Genomic DNA, 9,541 nt, shown 5'->3' on the forward strand with positions numbered 1-9,541 from the left:
AAACTGTTCTGTTGATGGTGCGAAGGGAGTGGTCTAAAGTTATGGTGATTCTCGTGTATGACTGTGATGGTGTTATCGTAATGCATTACGTTCCCCCATGACAAACCGTCAACGCACAGTATTACTGTTCGTTTTTGGAGCATCACCTGCGATCAGCTTTGCGAAAGAAGCAGCAACACTTTATGCGCAACCCACCCATCATTTTGCAGGACAGTGTGTGGACACATACAGCGCAAGCTGTGGCTGCTCTCTTCAGTTGATGGGACTGGGAAGTACTGTACCATCCACCATACACCGCAGACTTAAGTCCTTGTGACTTTGATTTGATTCCGAAGATGAAGGAACCACTTCGTGGCATACACTTCAGAACTGTTCCAGAGATTTGACAGGCAATAGACCGCTCCATTTGCACCATCAACAGAACAGGCTCTGCTAACGGTATACTACACCTTCCACATCACTATCAACGGGTTGTACACAACGCTGGTGACTACTTTGAAGGACAGCAACAGGTGCAAACATGTAATGCTTTTGTATCAGTTGTGAATAAATAGTAGCCACTATTTAAGTTCCAACTCTCGTTTATGTTCCAAACTTGGAAAAATAACACAAGTACACCTTTAAGTAATGGTCCTTTAAAGTGCTGCAAATTGCAGTGAATATGTCCACAACTACTTTGGAATGGTGGGCTGTGCTATTCTGTGGCTAAAAGCCAGACTCTAAAAGATTCCCCAGTCACCAGGAAACATAATGTTACATCCAGCTTGCAACATAACAGGATAAACCCAGTATTTTATTCGTGATCTAGGCTGGTATAATCACACAACATATAAGCATATGATGATGTAATTCTTACTTTTGAGAATGTGAGACAGCCTCTCTCATGACTGTGTCACACTTGATAATTCCGTCTTCTGTCATAGACAGCAGCTTCTCGAAACAGTCCATGTCCATCCTCACGAAGCTCTGAAATTCATGTGGATCTTAGAGTCTCAGTTCTTTCGTAAGCAGTGAATATAATCCCCTGTCTTTGTCCCTTCTTTTCAGCCAGGATTGAACTCAACAACATCTGGCTTTTTGTTTTCGTCGTCGTTCTGCCCTAGTCCAAAGATTTACTGTCACTACCAGGGCAATAGCTCTAAAATCAAGTGGGTCCTCCATGCGCAAAATGCTGTATAAATACATATATCTACATAATCAAGTGTTGTAATATAAAACTAACTGTTGACTCTGTAATTCAGAACAGTAGTAACATACATAAGATAATAACAATTACGTAATAAATAATTATTGTTGTGGGAAGAGGTAGAAGGCACCATATTGAGACTCGTCCGAGCTTTCCAAGTGATTTATTGTTTCCAACTACAGTGCTGTGTTCCCCTCAGCCTGTGACACCAGGTCCCGCAATGTTGAGGACACCACTCTGCTGTTAGCGAAACAGCTTGGTGTGGAATGGCTGCCTCAGCAACCTGGAGTTGCGTCGTCATCAGGATGCCGGCAGTCGACTCAGCGGTCTGCGTCCCTGCTGACTCAGAGCCACTCGGTGTGCGCCGCAGCCGGCCGGCTGCATGCTTCTCGCTGGTGTGGCTGAGATCGCGGCGAAGACAAGTGCCCATGATCTGGCATCCAAATCTGTGACCCTCGCCTTGAGATGCCTCCGGCGTGTGTTGGAAGCCAGGACACCTGCCCACGGTAGCAAGCCGTGGAGTGGCCCACCAATGGCTGGCTACGGACCTCGCGTTGGCTTCAGAGTGTCGAACCCGCGACCCGCCGTGGACTGGAATGATGGCACCCCTTCTGCTGTTACATGTAGCTGGTGGTGTGACATGCCCGCTGTCCAGGAGAGCTTCCACACTTGAGTGACTTTTGTTAAAAACTCGGACGCGGCTGTGCGCCTCTGTTTCACCATAAGCGCCGCTTCGCGTCACATACTCGTAACACACTAGATTGGCCAGTGGGCCCCTTCTTCCTATGATTTGCGACATGCAAAACTGCTACGTATACTCTTTCAGCAATTTGACGGCCCTGTGGCCTCTATTTTACTTCGCAACTGTTGGCATGCGTAACTCACTGCAATCTGGCCCGCACCTGGCTGTAACTTGTGCTCAGAATATTGCACAAAACTAACTTTCCCTATCCTAAACGGTGGTGCCGCTATATTGTTCCCCTCTTTGGAAAGACCTGGTCCCCAGGTCGACCCTTAAATAGCTCTTAACTTGTTTGGGTCGGCTCCTATGGCATATTTCCTTACTATTAGAAAACTTAAATGTGGTCTAGTGCCCCTTAAAACCATGACATGAAACAAAACGTAAAAATTCCTTACTGGACGACCACTGCTTGATCAACCACTTATCTACTCGTCTCACGCCCTTGGTATCCAATCCACTGGGAGTTGGACTACCCTTGGTTCCCTCTTGGAATTAGCTCTCTGCCTGATCAGAAAACCGAGCGAGGTGGCGCAGTGGTTAGACACTGGACTCGCATTCGGGAGGACAACGGTTCAATCCCGCGTCCGGCCATCCTGATTTAGGTTTTCCATGATTTCCCTAAATCGCTACAGGAAAATGCCGGGATGGTTCATTTCATAGGGCACAGCCAACTTCCCTCCCCGTCCTTCCCTAATCCGATGAGACCGATGACCACGCTGTCTGGTCTCCTTCACCAAACAACCCAACCCCAACCCAACCCTGATCAGAAAGAAAATAACACATAACAAAGCTAAGGCTGCAATGACACTTGGCACAGAGGTGCTCAAAATGGTTGTTATTTGCCATTGCCTTTTCCTATACTGAGTGACGTTGCACAAGCTGTTCAGCTGATATGTGCCCCAATCGCTCTAAAATGAACTGATTTATGGATTTCAACAGACCTGGCTCCAGAGTTTTATTTAACAATGTCAGATTCTGCCTTGGCAAAAACTGAAGTGGCTTCGGGCCAGTACAGCTGTGACTGCATAACATTCAATTGCGTGACTCCTGAAACAGACGCTGACAGGTGGAAGGTTGGTCCTGTTATGTTACACTTAGTTCCATTGATTGAAATTCTGCTCACCTCGAGCTCTATACATTTTGCTTCTGCAAATACCCCCCACTCAAAACAACTTGCTACTAGTACCAAATTCTTGAAGGTGGAGAAGATCCAATGCATCCCGACCCGTTGCGAGCTCAATTTTGGCTCCACGATGTCCCTTGGACAGTCTGTTCCTTTCCCCATAGCTAAAAATAACTGCACCGTGCACGTGTCCGGATTGTTGCTTACCATTATGGCTGAACATACCATTACCTTCCCTTTACAGTGAACTGAAGACAGGGATCACCATCACCCTTCCTCCCTCTTCAAAAGGGCTGCTGTCCGCAGCAGGCTATATTCGAAAATACGCAATGCAGTTCTATCGGCAGTTAGTGGTTGATCGCTTCACCTACCTCTCGAACATCGGTCTTCGTCATCTGGCACATCCAAATTTGCTACATATGAAAATACAATGCCTAATTCTCTAAGCAAAACCAATGATACATGGCTCGAGGGGGGGGGGGGGGGGGGGGGGGGAGCTAAAAATACTCTACTACTTTATGGATCGCAAAGCATGCTGTACTCTATCTTCCTGGTTTTCTCTGTACTTAGCACCTCTTTTCACTCTCTCTTTCTTCCTCTTTCCTTCCTGTGACATGCCTGGAATCACATCCAGGCAACCCTTAAATGGCCGTAACCACCCAATGTGTACTGTCATTGTTCTAGTTGGCAGCTGAAGCTTAACATTAATGGGGGATGTGGTTTCAACAACTTTGTATGGCCCTTGATACCTTGTGAGGAACTTCTTCGTCTTCCCTTTTTGCGTGTAGGGGCTGGACAGCAATACCCATTGTCCCACTCTATACTGCAGTAAACTTCCTTTCTGCTTTACTGCGTCTTCCTGCCTTTCCAAAGCCTTTGTATTTGCCTTTTGTACTGTTTCTGAACATCCTGAATTGTCCTTAAGAATTGACTTACAGATTCACCGGTCCTTCCTCTCCATAGCCTCACCAAATCAAATGGTGACGGCATTTTTCGCGGGTACACTACCTCATATGGAGACAAACTGGTATTTGTATGGACTTTTGCATTGTATGCACATACAGTATGCTTCAAATACTCGTCCCACTGATGGTGATGAGAATCCACATAACAACTCAGCATCTTCCCGATTGTCCTGTGTACCCATTCAGTCCTTCCATTGGTCTGTGAATGCAACACACTCGTCCTCAACTTCTTGACGTTCAAAAATTCACACAGTTTCTTCATTAAAACTCCCTTGGCAGCTAGATCAATCTCCTGCAAACTAAGCAACAACGACAGATCAGATGCTGTTTCCTGCTCACTTCTAGATGTTAATTCATTTCTCAACTGCGTATTGTCTGCTATCAATTGTGCTACTTTTTCCAACAAAATCCATACTGCTTCTGGTTTCGACACACCTCGCGTCCCTGACTCTGTCATTGTGTTGCTTCCCAGTTAGTCCCGAAACAAAACATTTAAGTACAAGAATAACCCAACTCCCTACACCTCAGTATCATCATACTTGGTAACATCATACTCAAACCAATACAAAAGTAATTGAATGCCACGAAAAAAAAGAAAAAAAATTATACCTGCGCAAAACGTCTAAAATGGCCTGCCTCAAGCCATACTCAAAAACACACAAAGACAAGACAAAGTCCTATACTCAAAAGAAATTTGGTCAAAACTCACCACATATTGTGAATGTTATGCGGGCGGTGGGCTCGAACATCGTACTGGACAGACGACATCTGCTATTCTGACACCAAATGTAGTGGCAACTTCTACCACTGAATGTATCCGGATGACCAAATGTAGTGGGAAGAGGTAGAAGGCAGTGCATTAAGACTTGTTAGAGCTTTCAAAGTGATTTATTGTTTCCAACTACAGAGTCGTGTTCCCCTCAGCCTGCGTCACTGGGTCTCACAGTGCTGAGGACACCACTTTGCTGTCTGCAAAACGGCTTGGCATGGAATGGCTGCCTCAGCAACCCGTGCATGCATTGTGTGTTGGCATTGTACGCCAGTGGAGTTGCGTCGTTGTCAGGATGCCGGTAGTCAATTCGGCGGTCTGCGTCCCTGCCGACACTCCACCGCTCGGTGTGAGCTGCAAGCGACCAGCTGCGTGCTTCTCGCTGGCATGGCTGAGATCGCAGCAACAACAAGTGCCCGCGATCAGGCATCTGAATCTGCGGCCCTTGCCTCAGGATGCCTCCAGCGCATGTTGGAAGCCAGGATGCCTGCCCGCGATAGTGAGCCATGGAGTGGCTCGCCACTGGCTGGCTACGGACCCTGTGGCAGCCTCAGAGGGTCGAACCAGCAACCCGCTGTGGACTGAAACGGTGGTGTGACATGCCCCGCCATCCAGGAGAGCTGCCACACTTGAATGAATCTCGTTAGAAACCCGGACACAGCTGTGTGCCTCTGTATCGCCATACGCGCCGCTTCGCGTCACATTCTCATAACATGCTAGGTTGGCCAGTGGGCCCCTTCTTCCTGTGATTTGCGACATGCAAAACCTCTATGTATACTCTTTCAGCAATTTGATGGTCCTGTGGCCTCTATTCTACTTTGCAACTGTTGGTATGCGTAACTCATTGCAATACGGCCTGCACCTAGCTATGACTTGTGCTCAGAATAGTGCACAAAGCTAACTTTTCCTATCCTAAATGGTGGTGCCGCTATGTTATAAACATTTTCTTATGAAATAGCAACCTTGAGTCACATAAATAATTTGAATGGATGACGTTCCAATATGTCACTCAGTCTCCCTTGTGTTTTGTGCGGCAGAACGAACGGCTTTACAAGAGATCAGACAGTTCTGTTTGCGTTTTGTGTGTTATCACTGTCTACTGTGCATGCGCGCCAGGTATATCCTGCGTAGTTGGTCTACAGATATACATGTAGTTACAGATATACATGTTTGGGGCGCTGATGCATATGTCTAAGGTTTAGGCGCATCGTGTAATACGGGCTTAATATTTCCCATCGATTACCCACATCTTGATGCTACTGCTGCCATTCAACTGTTCGTGACTGCTTACCTGTTCAAATTCTCTGCTTATTTCGCAACTAATCACATTATAATGTGGCCATTCCACCACCGACAACCCGTGAACGCAAGTGATAGATTGCAACTCAGCCACAGTACATAATAGCTGATATGTCGTAAAAGCACATCATGGTAACTTGGAATACACAAAATTCTTTTAGATTATTGAAGGGGAGAGGAAGTAAAAAATAAGTACAAATAGACTAAATTGTCCATAAGCTAAATTTATGCATAATTTTACAAAGGAAATAAATCCAACTGTTACTATTGTCTAATAGACATTCCATAAGGTGGTACAGAAGCTCTCTGGGGGAGCAGCTGATTCTACATGCGTGTGACATTCTCAACAAGTCCATTTTGCCTGTTAGAATTGTTTCTCCTATTGTGCAAGCCTCTTGAGCTGTGCGCTACTACTGCAAGCTACATCCATTTGAAGCTGTTTACTGTATGGAAGCATTGGTCTGCCTCCCCAATTCACTCCCTCCCCCCCCCCCCCCCCCCCCAAACAAAAACACACACACACACACACACACACACACACACACATTCTCTTCCTCCTCTTACCAAATTGATGATTCCTTGATGTCTCAGTATGTCCCCTGACAACCAGTCCTTTCCTTTAATCGAGGTATACTGCAAATTTCTGTTGTTCCAAATTCGATTCAGTACCTCCATATAAGTTATTTGCTATACTCATTTAATCTTCAGAATTCTTCTGCAATATAATGTGAAAAGTTTGTATTATCCTCATTTCTGAACTGCTTATCATTCACGTTTCACTTCTGGCCAAGGCTACACCACAGACAAATACCTTCAGAAAAGATCACTTAACACTTAAATATACATGCCATGTTAGGAAAATTCCCTCGCCAGTCTACATTTTATATACTCTCTACTTTTATCATCATCAGCTATTTTTCACCGAAGGAGGTGGTGCAGTGTTTAGCACATTGGACACGCATTTGGGAGGGTGACAGTTCAAATTCGCATCCAGCCATCCTGATTTAGGTTTTCTGCGATCTCCTGAAATCACTTCAGGCAAATGCTGGAATGGTTCCTTTGAAAGGGCACGGCCGATTTCCTTCCCTGTCCTTCCTTAATCCAAGCTTGTGCTCCGTCTCTAATGACCTCGTTGTTGACAGGGCATTAAACACTAATTTCGTCCTCCTCCTACATCATGTGTATTTCTGCCCTAATAGCAAAAACTCATATATGAGTACCAGTTTTAGAGTCTCATTCCCTAATCAAATTCTCTCGGCATCGCCTAATTTTTTAGACTACATTCCATACCCTTGGTTTGTTTTTATTGATATTAACCTTATATCCTTCTTTTAACACACTGCTCTTCCAAGTCCTTTGGGGTCTCTCACAGAACTACAATGCCTTCAACAAACATCAAAGTTTTTATTTCTGCTCTCTGAACTTTACTTCCTACTTTAAATTTTTCTTTTGTTTTCTTTGCTGCTTCCTTAATGTGCAGGTTAAATAACATTGGGGGTAGGCTACAACCCTGTCTCACTCCCTTTTCAACTGCTGCTTCCCTTTCATGCCCCTGGACTGTTATAACCACCATCTGACTTCTGTGCAAGTTGTAAAAAGCCTTTCTCTCCTTGTATTTTACCCCTGCTGCCTTCAGAATTCCAAAGACTGTATCCCAGTCAAAACTGTAGAAAGCTTTTTTTCTTAATCTACAAATACAATACTGGTAGGTTTTCCTTTCTTCAAGCTGTGTTTTAAGGTATGTCAATATTGCCTCGTATATCTCATTTTCCAGACACCTAACTCCTCTTCTCTGAGTTTGGCATTTCGCAATTTTTACATTTTCTCAAGTATAGTCCTTATATATATTCCTTCCCACCTTCTGGCCTTTCATTCTTTCTGTGGTGCACTCTGTCTATCCCATTTTTTAAACTATGTATGCCTCTTTACCTGCTTCATTTCATACATTTTTATATTTTCTCCTTTCATCAGTTAAATTCAATATCTCATGCATTATCCAAATGTTTCTACTGAGCCTTGACCTTTTGCTCATTTAATCCTCTGCTGCCATTACTATTTCATCTGCCAAAGCTACAAATTTATCATTTCTTGTGATTCTTTCCTTTGTTTTGGTCAATTCTATCACAATGCTCTCTTTGAAACGATCAGTTTATCTTGGTATCCTCTCCTCAGTGTAGCTACGTACCATCTCCACAGTTTCCTAACTTTCCACAGTTTAATGCACAGTTCATACTCAATAAATTATGAAAGTTTGGTAGAGCAGTTGCCCGCGAAAGGCAAAGGTCCCGAGTTCGAGTCTCAGTCCAGCACACAGTTTTAATCTGCCAGGAAGTTTCATATCTGCTCACACTCCACAGCAGAGGGAAAATAAATTACGGCTGGAGTCCAAATCTGCTCCTGGAAGTGCTTTACAGTTTAAAATATTGTTTTGCAATTTATGTGTCGTTATTATAAGATCTATTTAAAACCTTTTGATGTATCTAGGTTCCTTCCATTTATACAATCATCTTTCATTCTTCTTAAACCAAGTATTAGTAGAGATTAAATTATGTTTTGCACCAGATTTGTCAGGTGACTTCCTATTTCATTTCTTTCGCCTAGTCCGTAGTCTCCTATTGTTTTTCTTTCTCTTCCTTTTCCTACTGTAAAATTCCAGTCTCCCCCACTCTGCTAGCTGGCATATAAACTTGTACTACCTAGGTAGATGTTAGCTTTGTGCCTATCTTGACTCAATCTTGCTTTCATCTTATCAGTGCTAATATATAGTTTGGCATTCCAGATCTGTCATTCATCCAACCTGCAATTACTCAAACATGCTATCGCCTCTACAGATACGTCACTATTGTGGTACTGACCGAGGTGACACAGTAGTTAGCACATTGGACCATCATGCAGGTCCGCAGGTTAGAATAGGCCCGAGGTACTCCTGCCTGTTGTAAGAGGTGACTAAAAGGGTCTCACACTTATCGGCCCTATAAATTCAGGTTCCATTTTATGGTTTGACCTGCCACTTTCCAAATTCTACAGAAGTGCAGGCAATATGGGGAAGGACACTTCACATGGTGCATGAGTGCCCTTAGATTTGATCTCCTGAACCTCTTGTCATGGCTTTGCATCTCCACCTGCAATTCAACTATTTGGTATGCCCAATATCCAGCATGGTAGCCAGTCCGTTGTGGTGGGGCCGTCATGTACCCATTTGGTCGTAGCCCCCTGACAACACAGGGATCACACTGCAGATGACTGAGCTGTAAACTCCCCACGTATGCTCAGGAGTAGATGCCTGTCTTCCTTTGGCATCAGAACTCCTGGCAACGATCATCATGCCAAGTGGTCTTTGCTGTGGCTGGATGGCACCCTTGGGGATTTAGTGGTTCGCCTTGCTTATTTAGTTGGTTGCCCTCGGTGTCGACGTACTGTGTTGCTACACTGACTGAAAAATGGGGTTTGTAATTGG

The sequence above is a fragment of the Schistocerca americana genome, chromosome 6 (genome assembly GCF_021461395.2).
Source record: "Schistocerca americana isolate TAMUIC-IGC-003095 chromosome 6, iqSchAmer2.1, whole genome shotgun sequence".
Lineage (NCBI taxonomy): Eukaryota > Metazoa > Arthropoda > Insecta > Orthoptera > Acrididae > Schistocerca > Schistocerca americana.